The sequence below is a fragment of the Peromyscus maniculatus genome, chromosome 10 (genome assembly GCF_049852395.1).
Source record: "Peromyscus maniculatus bairdii isolate BWxNUB_F1_BW_parent chromosome 10, HU_Pman_BW_mat_3.1, whole genome shotgun sequence".
Taxonomy (NCBI): domain Eukaryota; kingdom Metazoa; phylum Chordata; class Mammalia; order Rodentia; family Cricetidae; genus Peromyscus; species Peromyscus maniculatus.
Window position 1 is genome coordinate 806,228 of NC_134861.1, and position 14,220 is coordinate 820,447.

Below are 14,220 nucleotides of genomic sequence, written 5' to 3' on the forward strand. Positions count from 1 at the left end.
TTCCTGCCTCCATACTCAGAATACTGGGATGACAGGCATGAGCCACCATAACCAACTCACAACTTTGGTTTTAGGATCGCACAGCCACTACCATGCTAACTCTAACACGCTAACTCTGCCACGCTAACTCTGCCACGCTAACTCTACCACACTAACTCTGCCACGGTAACTCTGCCACGGTAACTCTGCCACGGTAACTCTGCCACGGTAACTCTGCCACACTAACTCTGCCACACTAACTCTGCCACACTAACTCTACCACACTAACTCTCATGGAGTGGGGGGAGGGTCTCTTACAAGCGACTGCGTCTTCTTCTAACTGTAGTGACCTATGATGTTAGGCACAGGTGATGCCTAAGGAAAGTACAGACTATACCAGACAGTGTACCTCATGAGCTCAATAAGGGGCAATTCTTTGAGTATATTGTATCTATATTCACTGACAGTCATTTCTTTTCTCAGGTGTTGTAGGGGATAGATCCTGAGACCAAAGCTGCAGGTATATAAACAGAACTTGTGGGAGCAACATAGTTAGAGATGATTTGGACAATTATTTAAACCTACATGGATCCCCACCGTCTTTGTGGGTGCTCCCACAGATGAGCAAGAAGCAAGGACTGTGAAATTCTTACTTTGATAGGGCTGACTTCAGGTTTAATAACAAGCCTACTGTGGGGCTGCTGGTGTAGCTTAGGCACAGGAGCCCTTGTCTGGGATCCTCCAGGCCCTGGTTCCATCTCCAGTACTAGAAACTAAACCAACCCTGCTCTAGAACACCTATATGTCAGTGGGGAGTTAGCAATCCAAACTCAGGTCACAGTCTTGGCAACAAGTGTTCTGAGAGGGAGAGGATGATTAGCCAGCAGTGGCCTGTTTCTGTCCCATGACTACTGCTCACTCAGGCCTCCATTCTTGCCTTTGCAAGAGGATCTGCTGAACTTTCAGTTCTCCACACATTTTCTGTAGACCAACTCAGGCTAATTTTCACTTGGCTGTGCATTTAAAAGGACCTCTGCACACCTCCCATGTGGCATGCTGTAAATGCTGACTTAGCTGTTACACGCATGCTTCTCTTTTTAGTTCACCAGGAACTGCCCAGGAAGCCTTCACAGTGCTCCTCACAAATCTATGCACAGGAAGCACTGAAGATGATCAGCATCCTTACACATACCAGGTCTGTCTGGAGATGTGGGACAGAGGTTAGTCCAGCTTCCCACAGGGTCCTGACTAGTAGTACTAATGCAGTTCAGAAAGGTGCTCTAGGGCACTTAAAAAGCACAGAGAAAAAAATCCAAGTGTGATTAGGATGTCCATTTGTTTAACAAACACTGACTGAGTCTGTCCAATCCGGGCAGTAACACCCACTTTCAAACATATTCTCTCCTCTTTCCAAGGGCCCTGCTGTGTTCACTGACCACCACTGTTCCCATAACCAGTTGGGAATATAAACCTTGTAGAGACTATGTTTCAGGTCACACACTCAGTATACAGAACTCAGGTTCAAGCTCAGGTCTGAGTCCATACCCAGCATGGTTCCTAGTTACCACAGCTGACTTCCTCATGTTCTTCCTATTTCCTATCTACCCTGCATCCGAAAATCCCACTGTTAAGTCAGGTGGGGGAAAGATTATAAAATGTACAAGCAAAGGCTCTCATATGCCATGTAAGATTTGATACAGCAATTCTTCTCTTTCAAGCCCTGCCTGATTACCAGGAGTCAAAAACCCTTGGCACGCCAGGTAAACCATGAAAGGAAAGAAAGGGAAGTAGATGGTAGACTTTTCAGTACTGGCACAGTTCTAGCTCTAAAACACTATAGCCAAAGGCTACAGCTTGGCTGTGTATGTGTGTGGGGTGGGGCACCAACATGTGCCTAAAGAGTGGAAGCAGAATGCCAAATCTGGCAGTCCAAGTCCTCCTCTGTACAGCTGCAAGGTCTTAGTCTAGCCTAGTTCCAACTGCAGGGCTAGAGCCAGGGTTTCCCATCACCTGTACACCCACAGGACCCGCTCTTCCTCTGACTGTCCTATGTACATTCTGCTCTTCCTTGTTCAAGAGTGTTATCCTCTCAAAGTGCTGAGTGTGCACCTGTTACAGTGCCTGCTCCTTCCTGACAACACCATGCCCATGCTGGGGCCATGATTTCCCCTGGGCAGAATGGAAACTCCCAGAGGGTAACAGTAACTGTCTTCCCTGGAACTTTCTGTTTTCTGGTGAAAAACTCTCTCAAAACCTTCACTAAATATTAAATAAACAGGGGGTACTAAATAATCCCACAATGGCTATACCTACTGTAGAAAGCAAAATGCTTTCCCAGACATCCCAGGGCACTCCCTCTACTCTGTTCTGGAAAGATGCCCAACCCTGTCACTGGTGAGTAGACTGTTGACTTTCAAACCAAAGCATCATTCTGGATGAGTAGCCCAGTGTGATCACAGGGGTTCTGATACAATGAAGGAGGTGGAGGAGCCAAAGAGGTGGTGTGAGACATACTGAATGGATCTTCCCTGAGGGTCTTTGCAACACACTTGTATATATGTGGTGGGCAGCCCAGGGGAGGGTACACAAGCCACAGGACCAAAGACTGTCTACCTGCTGCTTTAAGCTGGGATCTACAGCAATCTGCTGTGAGCTGAGAAACAGACATATCTATTTAAGGGTTCATTTCCAAAACAGCTCTGATAAGGAGTCGGAGAGATTCTCATAAAAAGTCTTAAAAGCTCCAGAGAGATCCAGGACACAGGCCAGACCCAGCGGCTACTGTCAGACCTACAGTCAGCTGGTTCTAGTCTGCAAGGGGGAAATGGTCCTGTAGATGAGTGCAGGAGCAAGGGGGCGCCATGGCTTACAAAAAGACAGCGACACAATGTTTCAGTTAAAGGGCTAACAAACATGACCCCAAACTTCACCTGCTCCACCCACAACAGCAAATTCCCATCCAAAGGGTTCATTAAAACAGAGTGAAGTAGCCAGGCAGTGGTGACGCATGCCTTTAATCCCAGCACTCGTGAAGCATCTGTGAGTTCCAGGACAGCCAGGGCTACACAGAGAAACACTGGCTTGAAAAATAAAAACAAAAGCAAACAAACGAAAAAGAGTGAAGCTTACTCAGGATTAAATGTAATTCTTGCCAAGTTAAAAGGTTACTTAATAACATCAGCAGCCCTTCCCCTAAGGCTGCTGCGAGAGTCAGTTGTCTTCCGGGAAGTGGCCTGTTAGCATGCCCATGCTCCAGTGGACCACCCTACACCCCTGCACGTGAGGACAGCACCAGACTTAGTGAGCTATGAAAAGAAGAGATGAACTTGGGGGTGGGGAGTCATGTGTCTAGGAAAAGCTGGAGCCCCCCCCCATGATCAAAATACATTGTATACATGCATGAAATCTTCAAAGAATTAATTTAAAATGGTATTACAACTCAACATTAGCATACTATATAACATATTTTCATGCCAAGAATGAAATGCAATAAGGAAACATTAAGATCTCTCTCTCTCTCTCTCTCTCTCTCTCTCTCTCTCTCTCCCTCCCTCCCTCCCTCCCTCCCTCCCTCCCTCCCTCCCTCCCTCCCTCCCTCTCTCTCTCTCTCTCTCTCTCTCTCTGTGTGTGTGTGTGTGTGTGTGTGTGGTGTTAGGTGATGTTAGGTGTCTCCTTCAATCACTCTTCCACCTTATTTTAAGGCTTCCCATTTAGCACTTTCTTAATTCTAGTTATTTGAAGGGGAGAGATTTCCTGTTAAAAAATGACTACTAAGTGATACTTAGACCAACAACCAAACCCCAACAGCCTCTAGCTACTGCATCTAAGAACTTGCAGTGTTCGCCTATGTTCTACTTAATGTACTAAGAGCACATGAAAAACCACCCACCAAAGCCTTACTCAGAGCCTCCTCCAGGGCAGAGGGAACCTCAAAGATCTGCATGCATAGCTGGTCATACTGCAGACCTTCCAGGAGGGAGGAACTCTCTCATGTGCTCATTCAACCAGGGAGAAGACGACTGGGTTAGAGAGATGCCCCTGGCTCAGAGACACAAGCCAGCCAGGCAGTCTAAGTACTACGCCTTAGTTCTCTAGCACCTGACTCAACAGGAGGACGATGAGGAACTGGAGGGCACAGATCATATGAGCTGGCAGTTCCCTTCTGGTGTACATTCCTCCACATACACACAGTCATCACAACCCGTGGACCACCAGTCACCTGCGTGCTCGGCAAGACACACTGCTCGAAAGCTACAAATATGCTGGGATTTTGCCCTCAGGGCATTTGTATGATTTGGACATCATCCACTACTCCAGTTACTAAATGTAGAAACAGGCCCTGCATGAGGCCACAAGGCCAGTGAGCCGCAGAACTAGAAGATCAAAAGCCAGACACAAAGGCGAGGCTGTTTATTCTGCCCTGTACTTGCTTTTCCTTCACACAAATCAGCTGGGGTTCATGTGGGAATGCTTGCATTTGGTGATCTAAAAAAACTCTGTTTTTAAAAGTTTAAACTTGATTATTCTTTGCACATATGTGTAAGATGTGTGCCATGGTGCATGTGTAGATGTCAGGAGACAATTCTATTAATGTCAGTAGTTCTCCATCTTCACATGGGTTCTGGAGATCAAGTTCAGACCATCAGGCTTGGGCTACAAGAGTTGGGCTGAGTCATTTTACCTACCCTAAAAACTCTTTTTAAAGTCAAAATCCTATCTTTAAACATTTGCACACAGACAGACTTGCAACAGATATGTGTCTTCACAGACCCAAGTATTTTCCTTGAAATGAGTTGTTTCACGTTTTGCAACCCAGGAAGCTCAGAACTAGCAAGGCCATCAGGGTGTTAGGAGGAAGGTTCACAAGGACTTGAGTGACCCACACCCACAACGAGGAGAAGCTCCAGGAAGGTCTGTGTGGAGCTTGGCAAGGTGGGCAGAGGAAAGAAAGCAGAGGAAGCAGGGGGAGGTGACCGCTGTTCCTGAGCGCTTGACTGGCTGCTGGGTTCTGCACTGCCCACCAGCAACTGCACCAGGAACGCCTCTGATGAGTCAGAGAGCCGCACTAACTGTGGGGAGAGAGGCGGGAATTTAGGCATCAGTTTTATACTGTGGACACTGAGCCGAACAAAGCAGCAGGTTCACTCCTGGGGTTTCTGTGCGCACCACCCTGAGGCTCTGGGCCAAAATGACAGGACTGGCAGGTGTGTCCTCCTGCGGAGAGGTCCCGAACTCTATTTTTTTTTTTTTTTTAAAAAGCAGCTGTTCAACCCCCTGCCCATAACATTTGTGCCACCAATGCACCGGTGGTCATATTGTGCCATGCTGGTCATTATTGTGGTCGACAGTATGTAAGCACCTCAGTACCAGGAGAGCTAGTCTACTGGGTGGAAGCTTCCTGTTAGCACCAGCTTGATTTCTCCATGTTCTGTGACCAAAGTCTGTGGTGTCTCTGATGTTAGGATTTTACCGTCAAGTTCTGGTGGGCAACCAACCAGGGGCTGTCGGCAATAACCTATACTGTCTCAGGGGAAATACCCCACCCAAGACACTGGATTATTTGCCTGCCCAGTTTCTAATCCTGGAATTCTGTTTGACTTATTCCTGCTTATAAGGCTCTACTCAGGGGCCAGCTTCTGACCCTGTCTTCTGCAATTTCCAGGCCAGGTTAAGGACCTTAGAGCAAGCATAGATATGCCACATCTTGTTTTGAATTCCTTTCATGTCTACTACTAGTCCAAAGTAGTTTCTTTTTTTTTTTTTTTTTTTTTTTAATTTTTGAGACAAGGTTTCACTGTGGGTAAGAATTCCTGAAAAGAAGCTGTCGGCAAAGGCTGACTGGAACTTCAGTGATATGCAAAGGTTGGAATGCTGCAAGTCAAGTGCCCTTTAAATATCCATTTCTTATAGCCCACCTCTGTGTCAGACCTCACATCCTATGACACCAGACAGGAATCCTCTGGAACATATGACCAGACCCCTAGTTTCCACCAATCAAAGGGCTCAGAGTGCTGTCAGAGAGCATGTTCGGCCTATACATGAGATCTCTCCCCTTTGCTATAGCCTGCCTTTCTGGTGTTTCCACTAATGTGTGTGAAATGTCTTGCTTTATAATCTTTTTGCTTTATTAATATAAAAAAAAAACCTCATGAAACTGCATGGGATTTGGGGTGACCTAAATGTTTATCCCCTCTAAGACGAGAGCTCTGGTTTTGAATAAACAGTACTGTGTACCTCTGGCTGGCCTGGAACTGAGGACAGCCTCACTCACAGAAATCTGCCTGTCTTTGCCTCCCAAATGCTAGGATTAGTTAAAGGTGTGGCCACCACTGCCAGCTCATCAACTTAGTCCTTCACACTCATTTCTTTCTTTTTCCTTTTTTACACTTCAAAAAGTTTAATAATAGAAACACAGTGCTCTAGGGTGAGCCCAAACAAAGGAGATAATCTGTACAATTAGAAGAGCAAGCGTTAAATGGCCCAGGCAGGGGCTGTGCTACAACATGTCCCGTAAACAGTCACCTTGCTGCTTCTGCAGCATCTTACTGCTTAATCACAGGCCATCCTCAGGTCCTGGCAGATAATCGTCAAACAATCTCAGATGTTTCCACTGCACTCTGGCTCTTCTGTTTTCTCAGCATTTGCAATCCCTTAACTCCAAAAATATATACGCAAGTCCTCCGGGATTATTTTCCATAGAAATTGATCAAAATATGATTTGTGAGGGAGATTTTAAGACTATTTTATCACATTTCTGTTGAATTCTGAGGGAAAAAATAGAAAGCTCTCCTCCACGAGGATTTCAGTACAGTGAGTATGAAAATTCTAACTCAGCTAGTTAGCTGCACACTTTTCCCTGTCCACTAGATGGCAGCACTGGCCTGAAAGCAGCACTCCCAGGCGGTCACTCAATAGTACCACCATTCCTCCCCAAGGGCTTTCAACCTCTCGTTCTTCCATTTAGTTTGGAATCAAAGGATTCCTCCAAGTTAACTGTTCCGCACACACTGAAACTGAAAGGACACGGTTTCACACCTACACACGTACTTTGGATGAGTTTGGGGAGTTTTTACAATAAGGCACTGGACAGAATGAACACAAATGGAGCCTAGAGGAACATGGCGGCAGGCCCAGCTTTAAGAGTGTCACCTACAGAACAGCTTGGCTATCTGTTACTTCCTGCATGCTTTGTAAATGACTCAGAGCAAGATAAACTAAAACAAAAGCACTGTGAAAAATGGTAGGATTCCTTTCAATGGCTGCGCTATCACTGCAGGGCAGTTTAAAGCAGGGCACAAGCGTCTTTTGCTGATCACTGCAGTGGCCTGACTTGTAGCTCCCTCCCCAGTCCAGGATGATAGGAACTCAGTTCTGCTGGCACTCACAACACTGCCAACACAGACTGGATGGATTTCAGAACACTAAGTACCGATTTGCATAATTTGCCTCTGAAAGAAACAAGCATTGTTCAAGATTAAAGAGACTCCAGTAGGTCCCTCTGGCATATTGTAAAAAGTCCCTTAACAAAGGCATTACTTCTTTATTTTTCATTCGGTCAGGGGACACAGCTTGTTGTGTCAGTCAGGGTGAAGCAGAGTCAGAATAGCGGTGCTGTGGAGTGACAACTTGCCAGCTACTGATCAGCTAGAGAAACCTTCCACAAGGATGGGGGGCGAGCTGAACCTGGGGCCGGCTGAGTTCAAAATCCAATACCTCTGTCCTAACTGAAAGAGAATTTCACCACCAATTACTAAAAGTCTGAATTGAAAGCAGAACTAACAGGCCTGGAGTGCACGGACCCTGCTGAAGTGCCCCTGGGAGATGTCGGAATTAGGTCCCAGGAGAGACGCTTCCATCTCTAGACTGGTCACCTACGGAGAGCCTGGCTCAGCCCCGCTTGTCCACTAGTCTACGAGGTTCTTCCTCCAGTAACTGTTGAGTAAGCAAGTATTACGTTCCTTCCACTTTCCCCCACCACAGAACGATGGCCCTCACTGCAGGAAGTCATCCTTAGAGCAGTGGCTCTCAAGCCGTAGGTCATGACCCCTGGGGGAGGAGTCGAATAACTTTCACATGGGTCACCTAAGACCATCAGAAAACACAGGTATTTACATTACAGTTCACAACAGTAGCAAAATAATAGTGGTGAAGTGGCAATAAAAATAATGTTGTGGTTGGGGTCACCACAGCATGAGGAACTGTATTAAAGGGTCACAGCATTAGGGAGGTGAGAACCACTGCCCTTCTGGGGAGTTTCTTTCCAGTCCTCACAGGGCCCTCCTGACATCCAGTCCTCTTTACAGCATGGCTCCTTCTGAGGGTTGCTCTCCGCCTGCACCGAGCTGTAGAATCTGCTTCTTAAGCTCAGCCCAGCCCTTAGTGCCGTCCTTTCCATTTTGGGTACACTCACTGTAGTCACAGCTTTAGTCATGAGCCCATAAAACATGCACCCAGGCCCACCTCTCTCCGAGATCAGTTGTCTTCTGGACACTCCACGGCTGCATCAAAGGGAGCACGTCCTGGAAGGGCCCTGGGGCAACCATGCCACTCGACTCTGGCTCATGGCTCACCAGTTGTCCTCATCACCCCAAAGACTTGAGAGCCTCTCTCCCTCTCTCAATTCCCAAGTCAGAAAACCACAGGCCTCCACTGCGCTCACAAATAACCCACACCTGTGAATTCTGCCCACTCACCTTGCTAAGTACCTGAAGAGGAGCTGCCCCCACTGCCCACTCCCTTCCTCCACCTCAGTGCCCGTCCCTCAGCAGGCTCCTTCTCATGCCCTCATCTTCCCACCACTGGCTACTCAAAGCTGCCGGGACCAGAGGGTTCCACCAGTGGTACTGCGGTTCTTGGCCCTCCGTTTCTCACAAAGTCTTTCCGAGGCAAGCTGACTGCATCTGATCTGCATCAGCTGTGTACGTAAGGTACTATCAGTCCGCAAACTTTGCTCTGGACTCAGAAGCGATGCACTCTAGCTGTACAGCAGCTCCCAGAATTCAATGCATCTTCTAAGAGACAGACAGGAACCATGAGTACTAGAAATCACTTTTTCTAGCCTCACCCTTGTACTCTAACTCCCCAGAGTCTTGAATGGCATAGAGTAGGGCTGGCTGGATAGGGAAAGCTGCCAAGTAGTGCTGTGGGGTGGACACAGTGACCTAGAGCTCTCTATACTAGCGGGTAACTGAAGGGTTTCCTTCCAGATAGGAAGCTCCTATACCCCAAAGCAAACACACAGCTCTCAGAAAACAACAGCTCTGCCTTCTTAATGCCAATGCAAAATGAAAGGACTCCCTGCTGTGCCGCAGAGGTTGAGCGGCCCTAACCTTAACCCTGACCCTGACCCTGACCCTGACCCTAACCCTAACCCTAACCCTAACCCTGAGGAGGGGGCCCACGTCAGCAACCACCCCAACCTGAAGCAGTGCCTGCGTTAGGGCAAGCCTGGGCTCTTGACCTGAAGACAGGCAAATACCGGAGACTACTCTTCCTCCCCACTCCTTCAGGGCCCACTTCCTTCCTATGCTAACTGAAAAGACCCCTTTCAACTCCATTCTCCCAGCACCCTACACTACACCTCTGTGGTGATGGTTAGTGTATTCCCTGTCCAGCAAAACTTGGACACTGCGACTTTACTAGACCTTTCTATTTGCTTAGTAGAAACTGCATACTACCAGAGCATAAAGAAGTGACTGACTGCCCCTGCCTGGATAATCAGGCCTAGAAGGCTCTAGGAGACACCTAATTGTGAAGGACGGCACATGGGGAGCCCACTGCCTCTTGGGAAGTCATTCCACTTCAAACAGTAAAGAATTCTTTTCCCTCTGAACCAAGTTCAATGAGCTAGGCGCACATCTCAGCAGCAGATGCCTGCTGGGCACACATGAGGTCCCCTCAACGCTCAGGGATGGAGAAACCAGTTATTGTGTTCCCATACAAGGAGGCTTCCCTTCCTCTAGGCTAAACATTCCCAGAATGCTCATGAATTCTTTACCTGAAATAACATCTGTGGCTTCTGGACACATTTATCACCTTAAATATATCAGGTCATGGGTCTCACATACCAACAGGATGCCCAGAATAGCCTGGAAGCCTTGTGCTGGCAGAACCACTGCCTCCCATGTCTGCACTTAGTAAGTATTCTTCCTGATGCCACTTCAGAATGCCCTCCCTTGAGTCATGGGTCAAACTGGCTTTACATTCACTAAGATGACTTCCCCAAGAGAGCTACTGATAAATTATGTCTTCATTTGGTCCATGCTTTTCCTGGTCTCTTGTCATTCATAATTATGACCATTTTGCCATTGAAAACAACTATAATTAAAGAGCATCAATATATTTTAACTTAAAAAAAATCAACAAAGAACCTGGGTGCTCAGAAAGGCGGCACACACCTGTGATCCTGATACTCCAGAGACTGAGGCAGAGGGGATTCAGCTCAGTGGTAGTGCACCCACCTGCCTGGCAAGTGCAAGGCCCTGAGTTCAGTCCCAGGATTCTCATTCATTCTCTCTCTCTCTCTCTCTCTCTCTCTCTCTCTCTCTCTCTCTCTCTCTCTCTCTCACACACACACACACACACACACACACACACACTCTACAGATCAAGTTGGCTTGGCCCACCATTCACGAACTCTCCTCCAACAGGACCCTGGGCTTTTTTGGGCAGCAACAGGAGACCGAGCTATAGACTAACAATCAGGATCCGTCAGCCCTGAGTCTCTTGGTACTGCTTTTGGAATTATTTTTGTTGCACTAACTCAGATAAACTAGGTTCTCCTGCATCCAAAGAAACAAAACACTCATCTTCATTAACACTTTGGTTTGGTTCAGCAGCATTAGCAAGAATGACTCCATTTTGGTTTGGTCTGTTAGGCCCAGTGCAGGAGTCCAGTGAAAGCCATGGGCTCCTATAATTCCTCTGAACAGAGTGCAACGGGACCATTACACACAACTGCAATGACATAAACTTCAGAGCAGTTCAGCTCTCTAACTAAAGGCACCGACTGTGGTTTCTTCGATACGGATCAGAGGCCATGGCTGGTGGCTTTGGGAGTCATGATGAAGGCAGCTGTGTACACTCCATGCTAGAGATGCAGGTGGTGAGGTGAGGTACTCTTCCTGGATGAGACCCTGGGAAACCAGACCAATGAGAGGGGTGTGGATTCCCCAACCCCATACCCACCTTATCCAAGGTCACCCACACTAAGTAGAAAATGGGCTTCCGCCAGGCAAGTTTCTGTGTGCTATACCCACCAACCAGCCTGCCTGCCTGTGCCCAGTGCATTCCCCTCAGAATCTTTCCTCTGCTCCCACTGCCTTTCTTTCCCACCATCTCCCCTCTGACTCAGCACACACTTCCTCCGGGGCCAGTGCTCATACTGACCTCCATGCATAGCCTTTGCTGGCTCTGCTCTCTTGAAAGCAGAGATTGTCGTGGCTGGTCAGCATGAAGGCAGAGAGCAGGATGGCACCTTCAGGTGCAGAGTGACTCATCCAGTTCTGACCTCAGGGTCACTGCTGTGCCCCACACCTTTAACTGATGCTATGGTTGATTGGAAGATCTGCCAGGTTCTTCCAGCTGACAAGTTCCAGAATGATGTGGGTGTCTGATTATCCAAAAGCTACTGTAACCAAAGGTGGGCAGTCTCCTCCCCGGCCTGCTTCCACCAGAGCATGACTCCAAGGCTGCATACACCGGCAGTATTCTCAGTATCTATCTAACCTACTACATAAAGTCAACCACAGAACTTCCAAGTATGGGCTTCAGAAACTGAAACTATTTCTCAGAAAAGAAGACAGTAAGAAGAATCACCCTGACAATTCACAAAAGGTATAAATTTGGACAGATTCTACTGTTTCTGGTGAATGTCCAACAGAAGCGACACAGCAGGGGAGAGTTCGAGGCCTTTACAAAGGAGACAGGCCATGGAGCTGGCCTCAGTGAGCTGGCCCTGGAGTGAGTCTACACCCCAGTCCGCATTCCACCTGTCCTTACTCTCACCACTCCCCAGTGTGATGGGAGCGCGGCAGGGCAATGAGGCACACCCTAATCTCAACCCTGGGCATTGACTGTTCTTGTATCTTAAAAAGCAACCGGAGCACAGTGGAACTTGTGTTCCATTTCCACTTTCCTTATTGGCCTTACATAAAGAGTTACAAATATCTACCACATAGTTCCGCCTTATATGGGACATAGATGCCTGAGACTCTGACCTAGGAAATAACATACTCCTTAGACACAAACTTCTCTACTACCATTTTGAGCTTCAGAGGCTCTCTGCTTGCTGGAACTCAGGTCAAAGAACTCTGCTAGCATGCATGTATGCGTGTGTGCACACATACACATACACAGCACATATACAATACACTTCTAGTGTAAGCACCCTGTACATAGAACAGGTTTCCAGCTAGGCACTTAAGATGGTCGCTGGCCCTGGATGACTGGCGAGCTTGGCTGTAGGTAACACTAACCAGTACTGATAAGGAGATCAGTGGGGCGGCAGGGGGTGGGGAGGACTGTTTGAGACCTACCCACACATCTGCCTTATACTGGTGGAGAGGGAGGAATGGGAGAAAAGCTCCAAAGAGTTTTTTTAAACCAAAAGCTGTAATAGATACACAGTGTCCATTGTGCACCAGGCACTAGGTTAGACTCCTGCACTGATTAGCAAATGAGGACAGCTGCCATGGAAAGCCAGGATCCAAACTCCAGAGTCCAGTCCAGAAGGAGCTTCTTGCTGTTTTGAATTTGTTTTCATGTGGTCCCTGGGATAAATGTGAACCCAAGAGACAAGGCAGAGAGAAGCTGCCACGCCACCTTTTATTACTGCCCCTGCACCAAGCTCATGAAAATGACTCACTAAGTTTACTTATCAGTTTCTTCAAAAGCAGTTGCTATTTTTCCCATCCATAGTAGACAATACTTAGCAGACAAACACAATGATATTCATCACAGCACGTCCCATACCCCAAGGTGTCCACTCCCTTCTGTGGTGAAGAATTAAAAAGCTCAGAAGAACCACATCTTGTTCACCTTGGATTCTGAAGATCCAGCATAGGCCCCAGCTCAACAAATACCTACAATCATTCAACAAGTCAAAGAGTTTTATTGAGAACTTGTCATTTTAAAAAAGCATTAAGGAATAGCTATACCCCAAAACTGGCAGTTACAATATACAAAGGGGTTTTTAAATATAGCTTTTTCATGGTTACTGTAAACATATTAGCATGCATCAGAGGCACACAACCCCTGAGCCAACATGAGATCTATAGTTCATATTCATCCTCAGGACAGAATGGAATCTTCAGCAACAGAATGAGTCTATCCAGTCCATGAAGTCCCCAAAGACTGAACACTGCTACACACACACACACACACACACACACACACACACACACACACACGAATCACAGCAGTACAGCAGTAGGGAGGAACTGTGTGAAGACTCAAATGCTATCCATCTCATTTTCTTAGAATCCTGGCCACAGTTATATTTACATGCTAGGAACAACATAAAAACTCATTTCTTTGTGAGCCAAAAACAAGCACCAAACCAATTCTCTAGCCTTCCACCCACAGTAGCAACTACAAGTCACATCCACTAGGTGGCACTCTCTACCACAAGGGTCCCCAGAGAACAGCACAGTACATCAAAGTGACAGCAGCCTGGTCCTAAGATGATTTGTCTCTTGAGGATACACATTTGGTTTAAGTTTCCACTGCAAAGTTAAAGTTCTCAAGATAGGTCATGCAGATCAATTGCTCCTGTAATCTGAAACTCAAAAGAGCAAATAATATCTAAACAAGGGGAGGGGTGGCTTGAGCTTACGAGGGTCTCTAAGAGCCAGGAGACAGTCTGCCTGGCTACCTCTAATCTCACCATCAAAACTGTTACCTTGTTCAGTTTCTGCTTCACATCAGCAAGGGACCAGCAAAAGCAACTGTGAGCAGCACAGAGGGAGGACAGACATGCACTGTCTCGGCTGCCTGACAGATGCCAATCATTCACACTCCACAGAAAACACTGCCCTGATAACAGGAGAACTCTGCTCTGTACTAGCCTACTTGTTTAGCGAAATGCAGGCAAAGGAATGAGCAAGCACTCCTTCTATTTCTCTGAAGAAAGGGTTTGGTAACAAGACCCACAGCCTGGCCTCCACAGTCCTCATTCAGCTGAGTGAATGGGAATAAAATGCCGAGTATGCTGGCCTCTGCCAACAGCACCGATGCCGGCAT

The 14,220-nt window shown here is 47.3% G+C and overlaps 1 protein-coding gene across 3 annotated transcripts in view; it reads right to left on the bottom strand.

Annotated features, from left to right (window-relative positions):
- The window catches only part of Stx18 (syntaxin 18), a 98,463-nt gene that overhangs the window by 40,758 nt on the left and 43,485 nt on the right, over positions 1 to 14,220 (bottom strand). The window lies entirely within an intron of this gene.